Consider the following 21742-nt stretch of genomic DNA (forward strand, 5'->3'; position numbering starts at 1 on the left):
TATTAAGGCTGACTCCTGTGTCACCCCTGAAAAGCCCTGTGAATTTTAATTGAAATTACTTTTCAGCACTGGCACTCTGCCTTATTTGCAATTTGTATTATGAAGGACAAGGCTAAATAAGAAGGGTGACTTTCTTTGAAATACAGACTCCAAAACTGTATGTTGGCAACCCTCCCCTCCTCACCTAAGAAATAAACACAAGACTTCTTTTTTCACTAAAGGACAGTAAACATCTTTGGTTATAGATATTCAAAAGCCAACTGAAACAGCATGGCAAGTGGTAGTGGGAGAAGGTCCCCAAAGTAGAAAGCTACTCATAGAAATGGAAACAAGCAGAAGAACAAACAGAAAAATATCCATGTTTTCATCCTATACTTCAAAGCTGCATTGAAACCACGGTTCCTCCTGTCACAAGGCGTTTCCTAAAAATTTGTGAAACTCTTTAAAACAGGAAGTTCACACTTTTACTTTTTCAGTATGATTCTTCCTCCTCAGTCCTACTTTAGCTCGTTTACTCACTGAACAGAATACTTTTTAAACTAAAAACTGATACTTTCCATAAATATCTTTCCTGCGAAGCATCCCCAACCTCACCCCAGAGCAGCCCTCTCCCTTGTGTGGTTTTCCAAGCTGGTGTCCTGCTGCTATCTTGCGACTTAGGACCGGTTTCCCTAGAAGGTAATACCAGATGAACAAGATGTAGCATTTCAAAAATGCAACCAAGTGAGAGAATATGTAATGCTAGCTAATTATGAAATATGACAGCATCTTAGGGGAAAAACATCAAATCCTCCTATTGAATACAGGCAATCTCAATAAACCTCCAACTTCTTAATGTAGGAACATGGAAACCCTTTGCTCAGAGCCCAAATACGTGCCAGAGATAATACGCCAAGAGAATAATTGTTTCCCCATGATGGGCTACTCTGATTATCTATCCCATTATGAATCAAGCCCTTGAAAATCCAAAGGTAAGCAGCACTTAAACAGCTATAAACAGTGGTTAATGAGAATTTTGAGGAAATCTGATGAGGTGACAACACTATGAAACCCATTGCAGAAATGAGTTCCTACGTATGAAAAAAAAAATACAGCTTCCTGAACTTCAGACCCTGTATGCCCTCTCTCCTTTTCCTTCTTTCTCCCATTCTGCGTTCATCCCTCCAGTTCATTTTTCTTTCTCCCTGCTTCCCCGTCTCTTTTGTTCTTCCCACCTTTGTCTCCTCCACTTTCCTTCTATCTCCACGTCTCATTAAAAGACACTTCACTCTCCCAAAGACTTGTCACAATATTCACATGGGAGTTTACCGTAAGCATATTTGATTCCTTGTTATTTTTTAAATTGAAGGTAATTCTTTCATATCACACTCTTTGTGTCCAACATAAAACCAAGTTAATATGATATCCCTGTTTATTTTAAAGCCATTAGTCACTGATGGGGTGGGGGAATGGGAAGCAGATAAAATTAATGATTCTAACTCTCAAAAAAATTCTAAAAAGCTCTAAGAACCTCTTTGAATTAGGTTCATTTTGTTCCATCTTCCTGTTTCTCAACCTTTTTTTAACATTTGTTCTTCATAAATGTATTGAGTACTTAATGTTTGCTAGGAAGTTTAAGCATACAAACAATAGGTTGGTGGAAAGATTATAAGGAAAGGGGAATGGTTTTTATACATTTTTACTTTTTCCTCCAAAATGTATTCCTTATCTTTTCTTTGCAAGAAAACCAGTATAGAAAAAAACCAAAGGGCAAGAACACAAACACACATACCACACAAATCATACACACCACATACAAGGCACACATACCACACACATCACACACCACATACATACCACATGCATCACATACCACACACATACCACCATACACTCACTGTACGCCACATGCACCTCACACACCACACACCCCAATCATACCACATACACCATACATCACAAAACACACAACACACCATACATACCCCACATACCATGCACACATCATGAAAATACCACACACCACACACAGCATACACCACACACACCATATATACACTGCACACCACACACTCCAAACATACCACATACACCACATACACCATACACACCAACCACCACACACACCCCTCACACACCACACACCAGACACACCATACAGACCCCACACACCATGCACACACCATGCACATACCACATACCACATACACCACACACCACATACACACACCATACACACCTCACACACACACCACATACCCCAAACATACCACATACACCAGACGCACACCATACACATCAAACACACACCACACACCATGTACCCCATACACACCCACAAACTACACATACTCTATGTGCTACCACACACCACATTCAAACACACCACATCACACATCCCATACACACTCTACACAACACCTCAACACACACTCATACCCCACACGCATACCACGAACATACCACACACCACACAAACACATCACACCCACTATGCACACACCCAATGCACACACCATGCACATACCACACAGACACCACACATATCACATGCCCATGCACATACCACACACACACCCACACACACCACACACACCCACACACACACCCACACACACCACACACACATACACACATCGCACACCGCACAACACACACACACACACCACAACACACACACACACACACACAGAAGTCAAACATGCATGTACTTCCACTTTCCTCTGTTCCCCAGTTCCTGCCTCTATGTAGTCTTTACCCTGAAATTTGGGCTTCCCTCTAGGCACACTGGAGGGGGAAAATACAGGGCAGAGACAGTACCCAGAGGCCAAATTCTTTCCTTTCCAAATCTAAAAACTTGGAGCAATAAATGCAGATGGTGGTACTCTAAGAGACATGGAGCATATGACCACATGCTCTGCAAGGTAGATGCCATTCTCTCAACTGTGTGTCAGAGGTGAGGCACGTGGCTCAGCAGGTCCGCAGCAGATCCTAACCCAGCTATCTGACCGGGACAGCCAGGCCCTTTCTGTTCTTCTCCATCGCTGCCTTCTGGGCCTTGACAAACTCCAGCTGATTCTTTACCACTCAGGTTACATTTCTTTCCTACTTGAGTGATCCTACCCTTTCTTTCCTCAGAGCCCTGTCTCCATCATAACATTGACTATATTGATGATAGGTATTTCCTTCCCTGTCACCCTAGCCACTCACATATGACCTGTGTGAGGCCACAGTAGCCCTTCTGGCCATGTTTGTAGCTCTCAAGATCCTTCAGATAGTGTCTTACAAAAATCTGGTTCGATAAATGTTGGTGTCATCTATTTAAATTAACCATCAAAGTATGGTAAAGAATGTTGGGTTTAGAAAAGCTGTCTTATTCTACAAGAATAAGTGGCAAAGCAGTTAGATTATCACAGAAAGAAAAGAGACACCAAGTCCAAATATCACTTACACTGCCTCAAATTCAGAGGGCAGGTCAAGAGAAATGGTCTTTCAAGAGGAACCTGTAAAAGATGCAAAGACAAAGACAAGATAACCCAGTGGGTAGATTTGGGGTTGCAAAGCTGATAAATGAGGCAGAAAATGTGTATTGGTCAAGACTGACGAGACAACTGCTAAATTCCTCAGAAGAAAAGTAGTGAGGAGATGTTCTCTCATCAGTGGTCCCCAGCTAATGTCCGTCAGCCGGGGTTCTAACATTACACCTGATTCACTGGCCATCTAAAATCCCCATAATCTCAGACTCAAGTTGCCCTTACACACACTTAGAATTTTTCTGAGGTGTTTTCATTCAGCTTAAAGTGACAGGTGCAGAAGAAAATCCTCATTCTTTTACCCTTAACTGAAGTTTGAGCAGATCTTTAAATCAGTCCCTCTGAATTGAATTAACCATACATAACAAACATAATCTTCACTCTAAAGTGATGTCACAGCTCTTAAGACTTTTGTTTAAATTTCTACTTCCTTTAACATAGTCTTTAAAACAATTTTTAACACAACGAACTCTTATCATTGAAATTATGTAATTTTGTCTGAAATTTTTTATCGTAATTTGGAAGAATATGTCTTTGGTCTTATCTGCAATGCTTTTATGCATGCTACTTTAATATTTACCTTAGTTTTCTTACACAGAGGATTGAAAACTCAATTTTATAGGTCTGAAAGCAAGAAAATAGACTTAGTAAGCCAATGTATTTAGAATGGTGGGGAAATGGGGTATTCTGATTAACTCAATGTTCTAATTAACTGAGCAATTCTGCTCACCAAAAAATTGAAGTCTGATTCTTAAAAACTTAGTACAGTACTCCAACAAGATGTCATATATGGCTTTATCTGTTTTTATTTCATTGGGGCATTGAGCTCTTAGACAATCGTTCATTACAAACTTTACAAATTCTTATTATACCGTGTTTTCAAGGTAGAAGTTGTAAAATTCTAGACATTATCCATGAACAGAAGGGAAAGAGATGATTTTAAAAACCGAGGGGTTTGAATACTAGGCAAAGCTTGGGACAGACAGTTTATTTCAGGAAGCTCCTTCCCACCTTCATCAATGTCTTCATTCTTCATTCTCTTTTCTTCCTCCCATTTCCTGTTCCCATTCCATGCTCCAAATTTTTCTAACCTCCTTAACATTCTAGTTAATAACTGCTGAAGTACTAAGCAATAACTAAGATATTAGTTAATAAGGGATGAAAATGAGATAACCATGATTCAAGGAATGTCTTCATTCAGTGAAGCTACTTCAACAGGCCCTCGAAACTGAAAGGTTAAATGACTTATCCTTAATACAAAAAGACCTAAGGGTGTGCTGATTCTCGGCTTTGCAATTCAACCACCCATCATCTCCTGGCACAAAACTTCAGCCATCCATCCACAGGGTTTTCCTCCCACTGGTAAAGCCTTCCTTACATCCACCCTACCCCATCCTACCATCGCCTTCTTTGCTTTGGTAACGGGGGCAGGGCTTAAGGAATCCCTGCATGGAGAAGTTTTCCTAGGTCTCCTGGTCTGCCTTAGATGTCCCCTCAGTGTGGCCCCCCAGAGCTCTGTGTACACATTAGAATATTTCCTATTTCATAAAATAATAAATGTTTTCCCCACTAGCTATACTGTAACCTCCTTACCAGACTTAACAGTCTTCATATTTTCAACATCCAGAAAATTGCCTGGTGCTCTCAGCTCATTAAGGATCAACAAATGAAAGACTGCAATGAAATGAAAGGGGTTTGGGATACCAACATGTCTGGTGGGGATCGGGGGGCGATAAAAAAATACTGAAAATACTAATTTAAAATGTTGCCAACCCCCACCACTGAAGACAGAACTTCATATGCACAGAGCATATAGCCCTATAGTGTTTCTTGCTTTTTTTATCTAAAAATCTCTGATACTAGCCTATTAACTTTTCATTTGTTCCTCTCTCACTAAAGTGGAGCACAAAACAATCCCGTTTATTTAGGCTTCCCAATCGTCTGACTTGCAGATAAATAGGCTTACCACTTTTGTGTGTGCTTTTATGCACTTTAATCAATATATTTCCCAGTGTGAACAAGACAATAAATTAATTCCTGTCTTTTTTAAACTAGTTTCTACTTACTCAAAAATGTCACTACATAACTTGGAGTGAAAAACTCGAATAGTGAAAAAGAATTCCTTGGTCCAGAAGTCAGTATACCTGCAAGTTTTAGACCTGTCTCTTGTCTCTGGCTAAATCTGTGGTCTTGGAAAAATTACATAACATTCATGGGCCTCAGTTTCTTCATCTATAAAACTATCTATAAAACACAGGAGTTGAACCAGGTGATTTTTAAGAGCCCTGTCCATTTTTAAATTCTATTATTACATAAATCTTTAATTTTAACATAGAGCAGGTGGACTCTGAAAAGTACTAGAAATAACGATACTGTACCGTCACACAAGGAAGATAATCTCCATTACATGCATTTCAATTTAAAATTCGCAGCAAAGTCGAATTTGCATGCACTATGTCTGAGTGGCCAACAGTAATAGAAGGAGTATGTGAAAGGAGCAGGAAGCAGGCAGAGGGAACCCATGCACTCTGTGAAACAGTACACAGCCTAAATGTATTTTCTCTCACTGATGTATTTTAAATTTGTGACTATGAATATACCACAGCGAACAGATTGAAGTTCTTTGGAACAAACATCTTCTAAGGTCACTCCTGAAGGAACTGCAATAATAACATTTGGCATATGTAGATAGAGTGCTTTGCAGACTGAAGCATGGAGAATTATGCTCGGCATGTTCCAGAAACGATGATCCACGATTCAGGTGAAAAAAATGTCAGGTACATTTTTGACAGTGGCAGCAAACCCAAACAGTGTAACCAAACAATCAATATGGACGCCCTCATTAAAATCCCCCAGTAGCTGCGAGTTTGATTTTCAGCAGGGTCTGGACGGGAGTAATGGATTTGGTGGCCTGGAGGAACATTAGAGGTTTTAATAAAAGGAACTTAAAATCACCATTGTTGGCCCTGGTTCCAAGGAAGCCTTGACTGGGTGTCTGTAACAACACAGGATGGACCTAATTCCTTGCCTCTCAGATTCTTGCTGTTCAGCTTAAAATGCCATTTTGCGTACAGCCTGATAATTTCTCCTCAAAAAGAAATTCATAAAAATTGCTTTAAAATTCCTGATCAATGTTTTCAGTTCACATAGATATTAAACTGAATTTCCTAAAGCCTGCAAAGCTAATTATGCATTCAATTAGAGTTTCTTAATAAAGATTAAAACTCTGAAGTCTATTACAAGCCCATATTTAATTCAACTGCCATTTTATCCACGCCATGGAAGTGTAAGTGGTAACAATGAATATAAATTATAATACACGCCATAGAAAGAATGCTATTTGTCCAAGTACGTTACTATAAAGAATTAAATTTTGCTATCAGTTCCATGATCTAGTTAAAATTGGTATTCTTTATTTGGTCTTTCAATGTAGTCCAATTTCCTACTTTGAAAAACAAATTCTGGGGAATAAAGAAAAGAGATTAATTTATCATTAAGACTCTGCTTAATTGAAGTCAATTCCGAACAAACTTGAATTCAATTTCTGCTCATTAAATTGAATGTGCTCTGCGTTCCTCTCTGCATTGCTTTGAGCAAGCAGCTGAGAACAAGGGACTAACATCAAAATTATTAAATTGAGGAGATTTTATTTGGTCTTCACATGCCAGAGCCGCTTTGATGAGGAGCTGTTTTGGCACTGAAAGGAAAGAAGAGCAGCTGGAGGAAAAATCAAATGAAACTAAGCCTTGGAAAATTGAAGAAAACGCAAGCTTAATAATATTTAATAATTAAATTTCCACAAACAATAGCGGCAAATGAAGTAATCTGCAAAGTCTGTGAACTCATTTGCATAATTGATGCCGGTCCCCTGTAAATGAATAATGAAGATAATAAAAGATGTTGCTAAAAATGGGCACAATAACAGCAAATTTCATCAAGCCGCGCTCTCTGATTAATCTGCTCTTGCAAATCAGCAGCGAGAGGGGAGCGCGTGATTAACCGCGCCGAGGACTGCAGCAGGCGGCGGCGCTGCCCTTTCTCTGCGTGTCTCTGGGCGCGTCCTGCCCGCTCCCCGCGCCGCCCGCGCTCCGCTCGCCGCAGCTGCCGCTGGGGCTGCCGCGGGCGCCGCTCAGCCGGAGCGCGCCTCCGCCCGGCTCGCCCGCGCCCCGCAGCAGCGCGCTCGCTCCTTAACCACTTCACCGCTGCCTTTCGTCGGGGCCGCGAGCCGGGTGACGGCCGCCCAGCGCCCCCGGCCCCTAGGCTCTCCAGCTGGGGCTCCCGGCCCGCGCCTCGGTGGCAGGAGGCCCGGGATGCGCCACCAGCCCGGGCTCACTTCTTTGACGCCGAATAAACTGACAAAACAATTAGCTGGCCGGCTGGGGAAGGTGGTGGGTGACTCACATGCCAGTCGGCCGCGTGCCCCCGCGCTCAGATGGGTTTGGGATTCTGGGCAGTTGTGAGTTTCTTTTCAGGAAGGGAGGTGAGAGGTGCCGGGAGCCCCACGCGGGCAGCCACTCTTGGAGAAACGGGGAATGGCGCTGTAAAAGCGCAGGCCCTCCTCCTTTCTCCCCATCACACAAAAAGAATGGGCCTTGAAAGGGATGAGTTTATTATGCACTTTTAAATGCTTATTCAGAAAAGAACAGGAGGCAAAATAAAGATGCTTCCCACCCCACCAATTCCCTTCCCTCGAAGAAAAAAGGAAAGAGAAAGCAACCCACAAAGGTAAGCTGGGTATTTCAGATTTCGTGTGTCTTTTTTTTTTTTTTCCCCAATCAAAACATTTTCCAGTTTGCGACTTATATTTTCGAGTGTATTTTTCTCAGGGCTAACTCCAGGGGTAATAAAATCTCTAGAAGCTATTATGCCCAAATACGTTTTAGGCAGGAGTTTGCGAAAGCAACTTTGCTAAGTGCAAACCTTAGACGATGTAACTGAAAATACTTCGAAAAGCACACGATTCTATTCCAGTCGAGGCGCCGCACTTTTCCAGCTCTCTAGGATAAAGTTGTCTCAGGAAAATAAAACTGTTGATAAACCATAGTTCCAGACTGTTACTTACTTTACAGCGCTCAGGTTGCAATCAATCATAGCCCGGGCCTAACAGCACTGACGCGGACTTTTCATTTGTTTATAGTGTGTGCAATGTTTTATGCCTCAAATGCACCATGTCAGCTATGCAAAATGATGCATAATTTTTGTTTGCATCCTGGATCCACCTCCACAGCAGTTTTTGTTTAAAATAAAGGTCATGATTATTTCCCATTATTACAGAACGGAAAACTATCTTAGACATCTAAAAAACATATCTTAAAAATTCCACTACTGGGTTGGGAAAAGCAGAAAAGAGTTCATGTTTACTTTATTTGCAAAGTCCAGTTGAATCTACTTAACCAGCTTTAATCCAATCTAATAAACCATGAGCTTGCTCCTGTGTAAAAAAAAAAAAAAAAAAAAAAAAAAAAAAAAAAGCCAATATGCTGCCCTGAGTCTGTGAAAGTTGTCAGAAACAAAATGGAGTCACTTGTGTTAAAAAAAAAAAAAAAAAAAAAGTTAAAAGAATCCTGACAAATATAGCTGCAGAATGCTATGAAAAAAGGGTTCTCATGCATAAATGCCTGATGACAAAAACTATCACAAAAGACCCTGCAACAACCGCAGTCCTTGCTCAAAGACCATTGCAGCCTTACACAAAAATTACTTCAACAAGGACATCCGCCCAGTGACTGCCTGTCCAACCTTGGACTGGCATCTCCCTTGTTATTGTTGTGCATCTTTACAGTCAAGGATAATTATCTCAAAACAGTTATATAATCCTCATTTTTCCTTTAAAGACCTGTGTCTTTCTTTACCTCCCTGCATGCCCGTAGTTTACTATGGCATATGTATTCCCATCCAATGTTGTATTACCAAATAAATATCATTTCCTTTTAGAGAGCCTCTCTCTTTGTTATTTGGGGCTGATAGCCCCAAATAACAAAGATGGAAATCTTTCTCATTGCCATGTCATCAAATAAACATGTGATTTTCTTGTTTTTGCTAAGCAAATGACTCGTGTTGTGGTTAGTTTTTCTAGTGTTAACAATCACTTTGTGTTTCCCTGACTCCTCTAAGTTCAAAGAAATGGGAACCACATTACTTTACTTGGGGAAAAAACAGAGACTGAAAGAAAATTAATTAACTGCCCACTTTCACATGGGCCTACCACCATCTTCCAGGTCTCTTTCTTTCCAGACCCCTAGTGTCTCCCCACCTCCAGTGTTTTATGGAGAGCAAAGGAAGGAAACATGAACAGGACTCAATAGCAACATTCCAGGAAAATGAATCAAATACGGGAAGGGTTCAAAATGATAAATCCAGGTGATAGAAAACCCTCAAAGAACAGGAGCCTGATGGTAATAGGGAAAGCGAGGAAAGGGCAGAGGCTGTGCAGAAAAAGAATCTGGCAAAATAAGGACTGTGGGGTGAAAGTAAGTGGTTTTTAAGATATCTTAAACAAGGGGTCATGAGAAGAAAGAAAAAGTCCATGGGAGGAAAGGAAGTGAAGAAGGGCCTATGAGAAAATTGGAATCCGGAAGATTCTTTATGTGCAACACTTCTGAGGAACAAAGGGTGACAAACTGCCTTGTGAGAATGAACTACTGGAAGGACGGAGAGACACAAGGAATGGCTGCAGTCAAAGTGAATTGTAGGCCATTGTGAGAGTTTCATCCCAGGGGCATGATGAGAATGCCAGGGCATGATGCACGTCAAGGGTGCTTCATCTGCTCAGAGACAGAGTGTCTTAAAACCAGTCGATCTTAGATGGAGAAGTATACCACCCAATGTCACCTAGCAGTTCAGTGTAAGGTGGAGAAAATTCAGGCTTTCTGATCCCCCATCTAGTGAAGGCCCATGGAGTATGCCACTTTCCCGGTTAGGATTTGGAATTGTTCACTGGGAAGGGCTCCGAAGAATAACTGAGAATTGTTGGTTTCCATTTCAAATCTCCTAAATGTATAAAATAAGAATGTGTTCTACATTATTCCTCAGCTGATTAACTTTTAGGAAAGAAAAGAATGATCTTTGTTGTTACTTTAAAACAGCCACATTTTGGAAAGGTCTAGGCTACCCAAATGTAATAAAAATAAATTTTAGTTCAATTGGTCAGTCTTGAAAGCTAATTGAACAGTCATGCTTTATTCTAATTATTCCTGCTACCATTAAAGTGATGGAAAAGTAAGTTTTTATAGCCAACTCCTTGGGTTTTTTTCTCTCTCTTTTTTTTAATTTGTTTATTTTGTTTTTAAGTAAGACTGACCAGTGTGGGCCAGGGCCTAATGCTCTCTCAGCAGGTAAATTTTGCAATAATGTTTTTGAAACCCTGGGTTCTGGGATGCTGTGTGGGTCTTCATCACTTGCAAAAGCTGTCCATATGGAGCCTGAAATCTAGCTGAATTCTGTTTGGGTACAAAAATATGATGTTCTGGTTGACTGGATACCATGGTTAACTGATGGTGACAACATACATCATAAACCATTGTCTGATTCTTAAAAACTTCAAAGATTGTTAAAGAAGACTTAGATGCCAGCTCATCTTACAGCACCAGGCAGAAATTCTTGGTAATCTGGCAAATGAAGGTACTCATATCCTATGATGTTCAGTTTGTTTGTAGACTGAATTCGCACATAATCGAGAGTTATTTTTTCACAAATAATTTATCTCTAATGAATAATGATGTCTTTGTTGTGAGCTCATGGTCCAAATACCAAGTTTCCCCTAGTCATAATTATCTACAACTATTATGTTTTCCCATTCAATTAAACTTTTCTTACAGAAACAAAATTTTATTAAACTACTCAGAAATTATTCTGAAATTAGCATATAAACTAAAGAAAGCAGTGTTTAAGTAGGATACCCACAAGCCATTTAAAGCATAATTTATGGATATATAGAGACTTTAAACAAGTAAAGATTTTCCCCTACTGGTTATTCATTATTTTTCATGATAATTTTGCCATCTATACTCTTCCTAAGCTAAAGCACAAATTATTTATCTTCCCTGACTTGTTCAGTATTTTCCAGGATTTATTTACCACCCGCTAAAAGAAAATGTTAAAACCCCTGCATCCGCCCTGTTTTTCCTTCCCTCTAACTGGAAAACCATAAAGAAAATGAATTAAAAGCTTGCAGTTCTAAATTCCTACTCTTACTCTTCTCCTGTCACACCAGATTTGATTCAATCAATGTGTACTGAGCACCCACCATGTGACAGACACTCAGGAAATAGGTGAATAAATATGGGCCCTGCCCTCCAGGAGTTTGCCACCGCCTGGGGTACCTACATATACACAGATAATGTTTATGTAATGTAGTAAATCCAGTAGCTGAACCTCAAACTCCTGGGATGGTGTCATGAGAAGAAAAATAGGAAAATTATGTGGTAGTTTAATTTATGACCTCCTTGTTAATTTTGTGATGACTTTTTTCCAACCACAAATCCTATACTCCCTCACCTTCAACAGGTGTGAAGAGGCTCACTTATTAGAAGTTCTAGTAGACTATTGACAGTTGTAGACTTCATTCTAGATTGTCCCACAGAATGACCTTTTCATAGAGCATACCTTGTTCAGCACTGTCCTGTACAATGTTGATTTAAGTTGCTATGTGCTGTATATTGGAAATATTTTAGATATGTATCTGTGTGTACCTAAATATCTACAGGTTTCATGGTGGCTTGAGATGCCATTAAGAAACCAAATATTTAAATTACCAGGCAATTAGTAATTGGTGGAAGTTTGTGATTGGCATTATAAAGATCACTATAGCCTGAGAGGATTGACCAACAAACATGATCAATAGCTGCAGGAAACTACAGCTGGAGTGTGTTATAACTTTAAGGGATATGAAGATAATGTAAAAGTGACTGCTAAAGTAGAGTGTCACAAACCTGTATCTGCAGAGACAATATTCTAACAAACCTGTGTGTCAGACTCTATGGCCTTCACCTGTAACAGGAATCCTACTCAAATGGCTTAACCAAATAAGGATTTGTTTTTCTCTTAAGGAGAGGCAGGCCAGGGCTAGTTCAGCAGCCCTACAATTCCATCAGAGACCTAATTTTCTCTTTCTTGTTCATCATCTTTACCATGTGGCTTTTCTTCCTTACAGTCATAAGATGGATGCTTTACCTCCATGCATTTTTCTGCATTCTAAGCAGAACGAATGAAGAAAGGGGAAATGTGATCTGAGTTTGTCCTTTTTATAGGAAAATAATAGCTTGCCCACGGCCTCACCCAGTAAAGTTCTGCATACAAATTATTGGGTAAACTAGGTCACACAACCTTAACTGTAAAAGAATCTGGGAAAGTGAGAAATTTTAACTGGGCACATAGTTGTCCCAAACAAATCCAAGTAAGGATAAAAGGGGAAATGGATATTGGTGAAGAACCTTCAGTTAGTGTTTCCAGTTCTTATAAGTAACCACCTGACACAAACTAGTATGTACAACTACCTTGTATTTAAATTTCATGTACTATCCTAAATAATTTTCATTGTATCTTCACTTACCATCACTTTCACACATCATTACTTTCCTGGGGTAGAAGGTAACATTATTGTAAATGTATCAAGTGGCCTGACCATTTTTGAAGACTTGTCAATACACCCAATATTACTATAACTACTAAATATATATATATATAAAAGTTTAAACATATATATATTTAAAGTTTATTCTGGATCTTGATCTCACACTATGCTACATTTGTTAAAGGAGTTTGTGTTCATCCTACTGCCAGAAGTTTATTGGCTAATTTAGAATAAATGAACATTAAGAAATGTTATTCTTACATTTATTAATTATTCTTACATTTGTTATTAATACAAAAGATAGATATTAAAGTAGTTAAGTAACCACAGGATTATGATGTGGGTCAGCAAGAGAAGAAGAGTGAGGTGGATGATATATTTTTATCACTGTATATGTCTCATTAAAAAGCATTTATTAAGTACCACATGCACATAGCACAGTTATCAAAATAAAAGAGATGTTTTAACTTGAGCGAACTTTTGATTTTATTAATTCTGTTAGCTTTTTTTTTTTTTTTTGAGATGGAGTTTTGCTCTTGTTGCCCAGGCTGGAGGACAATGGCACGATCTCAGCTTATTGCAACCTCCGCCTCGCAGGTTCAAGCGATTCTCCTGCCTTCGCTTTTTGAGCAGCTGGGATTACAGGTGCCCGCCACCACACCCGGCTAATTTTTTTGTATTTTAAGTAGAGGGAGGTTTCCCCATTTTGGCCAGGCTGGTCTCCAACTCCTGATCTCAGGTGATTCACCCACCTCGGCCTCCCAAAGTGCTAGGATTACAGGCTGAGCCACCAAGCCCTGCCTGTTAGCTATTTTTTAAAGCATTTTTCCACTTAGGAGTACCTCAACCATAGTGGAGAAGGAGGAAGATAAAGGCCAAACTCGTACAAAAGTTGTTTGAATAAATGCTTTTTGACGCTAATTATCATTTAACCAGCTCAAACCAGTCAACCTAATTATGTTATCAACTCTCGTTAAAGGTTTGCTGAGGGAGGAGATTGAAGCTATTTGTAAAATGAGGTTATGTTTGTCTGTGGATTTCAATTATCCATGCTGTTTCTAGTCCCTATTTCCATGGATAATCAAGAGTTGGATGAATCTTAAAGTATTGTTTTGGAGCATGACTTGGTTACTATCTGTCAGAAATGATAATTAGCATCAAAAAGCATTTATTCAACCCAACTTTTGTGCAAGGCACTGTACTAGCTCGTAGCAGTGGGGGTATTTGGAAAAAGCAATGAATGGTATAGCAGCCTCTTACCAGATGCACATTTTCTTAGAAAAGGCAAGTAATGAGTACATAAGTCTATAACCTTCAACAAGATGGGAGGAATGAGTACAAGTATTTTTTCCTCAATAATTAGATTCACATTCCTAAAAGTCTGGCTGAAGGCATCAGCAGACATATATCATCTCATCTAGTTATCCTAAAAGGGAAGTTTGAATGTTCAATTTACACAAATGTGTTGACTTAGGTTTTGCAAATGAGGGACTTTTTTAAACATCTCATGCTATCCTCCACATTAGGCCCTGCTCTCCATCTTCCTTTCACTGTAGTGCAAAGACACTTAGCTCTGCCAATTACTATGTGATCTTAGGCAACTCACTCAATCTTTCTGAACTTCCTTCCCTTCCTTCATCTTTAAAATGGGGACAACAAAATCTACTCCCTGGGGTTGTTAAGGGAAAGAAAAAAAGTCACTTTAGATGTAAAATCATTTGGTAAATGTAATGTGTTATACTAATGTAAGGTTTTATTGTTTTGTTAATCCAAAAATAATATCGAGGAACCTTGTCTAGTATTGACATCATTAAGCATTTGAATGACTTTGAGCTTTGAATAATTTTGTGAAAGTAACACATGGTCTGGTCTCAAAGACCAGCCAGTGATGGCCAGCTCATTGGAAAATATGGTTTTTGAAGTAAAACCCAAGGGAGTATATATACACTCCTACTTCAGAAATCCTGCCAATGGTAATCCTCCTTTGGAAGTGTCAAGAAACCATTTTTCAGGATTGCTAAAATAAATGGTTCTTGGGCTTCAGAAAGAACAAATAGGCAAATAGACATGGTCATCATCTATTTATTTAGTGTAGAGTGCTATTAATATCTATTAAATCTATTAGAAGAAACATTTGCTTTTTACATGCATTTGCCCTTTTAAGAAATATAACAAAATTAAGAATACATTGCTGAAATGAGTGTGTTAGTCTTCACAAATTGTTACCACCCCAAAATCTGGTTATATCCTAAGTTTATAACCTAAGTTTCAGTTTTGCCCAACTCAAGGGATCTCCACTGATGAATATCCTAAGTAATTATTGCCTAATATTTTATACTAAATCATCCATTTTCTTTCAACTCTTTAGTTGTTATCACAATAAATCTTCTCAAGTGCCCAAATTTTGTATCAAGTATGTACAATTTCACAAACATAATTAGATTAAAGGCATTTTTAATTATTATTTCTTTCTAAACTTCTGCTGAATTCTTCTGGTGATTTGTAATGGTAGGTTCATGCTAATAACATCAGATACTGTGTAAACTTTTTTCATGCATGCTTCCAAATATTTGTGGGTAGTTTCTAAAACGGGTTCTAAGCACAGGGTCTTAGAGAGGAAAAAGGATCCTTAGTATCTTTCCTCAGCTAATGTAGCCAAGTACATTCCACAACTCTCCCAATCAGTATATTAAACAGATGTGGTCTTTGTCCACCTAGTATGTTGCATTAGACCTTTCAACACACTGCAGTCTTTTTATCACTCAGCTGCCAAGTTCCCTAGGGTAATCATAGACAGCTTGTCAATTTAATTGCAAAGAAACAGGCTTTCTCATGACCATTCCAATTTTAGCTGCTACTTTAAATTGTACATGATAGTTCTTCCATGCTGTCTGCCCTTTAACGAGTGTGGACCTCTGCAAGGCTCTTAATGGCAATGGGAAGAAGAGGCAAGCCTGAAATTTTGGCTTACTGATAAAGCCTATAACATGCCTTTTATTAAGTTGCTGCTTTAGGAAAAGAAGCTTTTTCTTGAGCTCTGTATGTTGTCATTCATAGCCAATGCTAAATTATTTTTTTCTTTTTAATGTTCCACTTTCATGCACATTTTCCTCCTTTCTGGGTGATAGAGGATTCTTAGGCCATCTGGATTCTGAAACATCTGGACACTGAATTTCTGCAGAGAATTGGAAGGAAGAGACAATCAGTGGTACAGGGTGTCTCCAGAGAGATTTAAATCAATGATGATATTTTGGTTGTATCTCTTTTGGAAAGTTAACACAAAAAGTGAAAAGAAAAAAAACAACACATAACGTGAACTCGGTGTTCTAGGAATACCAAGAGTATACTGCATAAGAACATTGGACTTTTAGATATGAATATCGGTCAGTAACTGAATACATCTTTATATTAGATATCATTTCTAGAATCTCTCCCTATATTTTAATTGTTATGAAATTTGGATTTAATTTATTTAGATATACTTTTAATAGTTCTAGATTTAGATGGTGCATCAATTGAACATTACATATTTTACCTTAAAGTGAGTATAATTCAATTCACTTTTATTAAGCAACTATGACTTGAAACTCATAAAACTATCATATTAAAATGTTATATTTTATATTCAAATAGATAGAAAGATTAGACATATACACCACTTGGGTAAACCAAGAAGAGTTACTTTCAAAGATGTACTGAAGAAAATAAGTCCAAAAGGGGTAAACAGTATTTCTCAGGACAGTTGGACTTGTAAGCTTCTGGACCCAAAAATCAAAGATCCAAGATGATAACATATGAGTGAGAGTGAGACCAAGTTTGCTGGCACTCTATAGAGCGCCCCTCTACAAGTTCAGCTTCGTGTGTGTGTGTGTGTGTGTGTGTGTGTACACGCGCATAAGGATCACACACACATAAGGACCTATAAAGAGGCTGCTCTGGCAATGTGCAAGGGACAACCTCTTCTAGGCCATCAATCTCAGTAGTATACCATGTATAATATGACTACACAGTTCAGTGCAGTCTGGTCAGGCATGAACACAGTGCGTATTTATCATGATCCCTCAGCCTTTCCCTACCTATATAGCCTGATCCAGTCTTCCCTGAACTTACAGCTGCAGAACCAGAACGAGGGTCAATTGCCCAGATTTCTCAGTGAGTACAGGCCCTTAGTCCAGTCTTAAGGCTTCTCCTTTAAGTCTGCAAAGGTACCAGACTTACAATTTGGAGAACTGGGAGGAAATGTTTAGATTCAGGTGATTTTACTTTCTCATGTTATTGAAAAAAAAAATATTTTTTCCTTTCACTGTATATTCTCTGGTAAATATTTAAGCTCTTAATAGATTTTCTTTCCTGAAAAAATTTAAATTGTTACAGAGTACACTTAATGTGATGTGAGTTTGTGTTACAGAGTACATTTAAAGTGATGTGAGTTTGTGTTACAGAGTACGCTTAAAGTGATGTGAGTTTGAAGCAACTAACCTTCTATACTTTTCATGTGGTTTTCCTGAAGTATGTAAGACTCTTCTACGTATTAAAAAAAACTTCACTGAAAGTTGATTTCTAGGAAACCAGAACTGTTCAAAATATTAAAAAATCCAACGGTAAAATTTTATGTAGCAACTAATTTTTTTTTAATGAGAAGAACCCACATTTAAATAAAGTAACTCTCTGAAATAAGGGACTGTAGACTTATTCTCTAGTTTCTGCCAATTCATTGTGTCCTTAATTTCCTCTAACTGCATCTTCATTGAGCACCACAATGAAGTACAATATTAGATGTTCACTTGTATGATATCACCCTTGTATGAAGAGAATGAATAAAAAATGAAGTTCTTAGCTGTGATCTATTTCAGATTAGCCATTTTCATTTATAAAATTGTTTATTTTACTTTGTCAGCTTGAAGGTCAATCTAACTTTAAATTGCATATTGCAGAATTTCAACAAAGATCTGAGACCCATCTCTGCTTTCTTTAAGACTAAAGGTAAAAAGCTGATTCTTAACCGTTATATTAGGCAAAGCTTTATGAAATGGACCAGATTATATTGATATAAGACTTGCAAAGCCACTTCACTTTGAAACCAAAACATCAGGACCTAGACAGGACTACAGATGGCATCAGAATTAACAAACACTAGCTGTGGACATTAGCCCAGCTCAAGCTATAAGAGCAAGTTGAAGGGAATACTTGCTGTATGCTAAGGAAAGAATAAACAATAACAATAATAATAGATGCCATTTTTTTCAATACTTACTATGTATTAGGCACTATTCTAAACATTTTAAAGAGATTATCTCATTATATCTCCACAATAACTCTTTGAGGTAGGTACATTGTGTCATATTTTACAATGAAGAAACTGAGGGACCAGGAGGTTGAGAATTTTGACCAAGATCACACAGCAAGTACATGATGGAGCAAGGATTTAAAGCCAGGCAGAAAGACTCCAAAGTCCGTATTCTGAATGATGAGGCTACGTGCATATGCAGTGAGAAAGATACTAGGAAAGTCACAACTCCGTATGCTCAAGTATTGACATACGTTAAAAAAGAAACAGCCCCTCCTAAGTAGCACGCTTGCATAATCACACCTTACTATAATTACATAGTTCAAACCTGCCCCACTTAATTGTAAGCTTCACATAGATGAAGACCATGTCTATTTTGTTCAGGACGGTAATGCAGGTGCATGGCACATTACCTGTCACACTGTAGCTTTTTAATTAATATTTATTGAAAGTGAGGGGGTATTTCTTACAGTGGCTGTAAATAAGGCCACAGATTCTAGCAAAAAGGACATGGGATTTGCACACAAATAACTTAGGTTTTAGTCTTAATACTGATACTGAACATCCTAGTTCTGTGGTCTTAGCCAAACCACTAAACCTCTGGAGTTTTTACTTTTTTCATCTGATAACACAATGAAGACCAACACATTCCTTTAAAAAGGTTTGGGTGACACACAAATTATCATTGTTACAGTTTCTTTTATTTGTTGATAACATACCTAAAAAGATTACTACAAATGAAAAAGCCACATCTTTTTAGTGGATTCTGAGGACAGGAACACAGAACAGAAAGTCACAAATGCTAAATGCTCATTTCACTGACAAGATCCTATGTTCTCAAGCTTAGCCTGAATAGACCTGGTTGCTTTTCTTGTTACATGTCTTTCTTGTGCTGAAAGAAACTACAGCCCGAGTATGCCTCTGGGATTAAGGTATTTCTTAACTGATTCAGGTCATCAAGCCTTCTGCCCCTTAACACAGTCTGGCTATTTAAAAATTTTAAAACGTACCCCAAATTCTTTGCCTAGAGCTTAACTCCCTAAAGGCATCTTATAATTTTACTGAAGTAGATCTTCTCAACATTCCAACCATGCTTCCTAAAGATACAACCTCCTCTTAGGTTGGTTTCTTTGGAAAGCAGTCTTTTGTTTCTAGTAAGGAAATAGTTTTGCTTTTGTGTTACATATTTTCTTTTTCTGAAAAAACCAAACTCAGAAACTACTGAGAGATAAAATTGTAGATGCACTATTTCATATGGTGTGAACCCAGATTAATTTTTTTCTTGATGGGAATTTTTGTAATACACACAGAATATATAGCTTTCCTAAATCAGTCAGTTATGATGAAGTATGTCTGTATTTGCCAGGTATTTTAAAATATTGTTACAATCCCTTCATAAGTGGAGTTACTTATTAAAATAATATTTATCATTTTAATCCTACCTTACACAATTAGTAGTCCATTCAGCTCTAGTTGAAACCCACAACTTTTAAAATATTTTTTTTAATTGCTCTATAACAAAAATAATGAGGCCAGGCGTGGTGGCTCATGCCAGTAATCTCAGCACTTTGGGAGACAGAGATGGGTGGATCACCTGAGGTCAAGAGTTCAAAACCAGACTGGCGAACATGGTGAAACCCTGTCACTACTAAAAATACAGGAATTAGCTGAGTATGGTGGTGGGTCCCTGCAATCCCAGCTACTCAAAAAACTAAGGCAGGAGAATTGCTTGAACCCAGGAGGTGGAGGTTGCAGTGAGCCAAGATCGTGCCATTGCACTTCAGCCTGGGCAACAAGAGCAAAACTCCATCTCAAAAAATAATAATAATGAACAATTATTTGTTCTTAAGTATAACAACTGACATTTTTATGATCATAGCATTGTTAAATTATTAAAACAGATTTTTTTGGTTGAAAACACATCTTAAAAAGTAACGTATCTAGGGATTCTTAACTTGGGGTTCATGCATAACATTTTTAAAGTCTTCAAAGTTGAATAAAAACAAAAATTATACTTTCACTTTAGTAACTTCTAACTAAAATTTTGCATTTTCTTCCATTATGAATGTTAAGAATCAATCACAATAGTATTAGCAGTGCTTGTAATTTGTCACCAATAAAATCAGAAATTTGCAAATTCTATTAGTTACCACAAATATTTCAAATATCATTTTTATCCATCATTATATCAAAATTATGGTGGTTATTAGAGCAGCCACTAAAGCATGTTATTTGATGTATTAATAATAAAGAAACTCACCTGTTTCTGTATCACTGTGTTTTAACAGTTTGCTAACTGCTTTTACATATAATTAGTTTTCTTTATAATTCTATGTAATATATATGTTTGTAAACTTTATTCTGGGAGGGACTCCACAGGTTTTACCAAACTGCCAAAGGGTCTTTGGCACCAAAAATCATTATAAACTCCTGTTTTAAAACTTAGAGTATTGTATGGACTGAATTATCTCCCCTCAAAAAACGTCGTATATATTGAAGCCATATCCCCAATGTGACTGTTTTGGAGATAGGGCCTTTAAAGAAGAAATCAAGGTTAAATGAGATCATAAGCACACAGAGCCCTGATTCAATAGGATTAGTGTTCTTAAAAGAAGAGAAACCTGAGACCTCACTCCCTCTGTCTGCCATGTCAGGCACCAAGAGAGAGCCCTCACCAGAACCTAACCATGCTGGCATCCTGATCTTGGACTTCCAGTCTCCAAAGCTCTGAGAAATAACTTTCTGTTGTTGTTGTTTGTTTTGAGACAGAGTCTCGCTCTGTCACCAGGCTGGAATGCAGTAGTGCTATCTCAGCTCACAGCAACCTCTGCCTCCCAGTTCAAGCGATTCTGCCTCAGCCTCCCAAGTAGCTGGAACTACAGGCGTATGCCACCATGCTCGGCTAATTTTTGTGTTTTTAGTAGAGAAGGGGTTTCACCATGTTGGCCAGGATGGTCTCGATATCTTGACCTCATGATCCGCCCATCTTGGCCTCCCAAAGTGCTGGGATTACAGGTGTGAGCCATTGTGTCCAGCTGACTTTCAGTTGTTTAAGCCACCCAGTGTATGGTACTTTGTTATGGCAGCCTAAGCTGATGGATAACAAAATAATACTAGCTTTTATTCTTTTTCTTTCTTTTCTTTTTTTTGTCTTTTTTTAGAGACAGAGTGCTGACTATGTTGCCCAGGCTGGAGTGCAGTGGTTATTCACAGATGCAGTCCCACTACTGATCAGCACAAGAGTTTTGACCTGCACCATTTCTGACCTGGGCTGGTTCACCCCTCCATGGGCATCTCAGATGGTCACCATATTGATGTTGAACTTAGTGCAGACACCCGATTGGAAGCGCACATTACATTTCAGAACCCCGG

The sequence above is a fragment of the Aotus nancymaae genome, unplaced genomic scaffold, assembly GCF_030222135.1.
Source record: "Aotus nancymaae isolate 86718 unplaced genomic scaffold, 86718_ANA_hifiasm-v0.15.2.pri h1tg000007l, whole genome shotgun sequence".
NCBI classification, from domain to species: Eukaryota; Metazoa; Chordata; class Mammalia; order Primates; family Aotidae; genus Aotus; species Aotus nancymaae.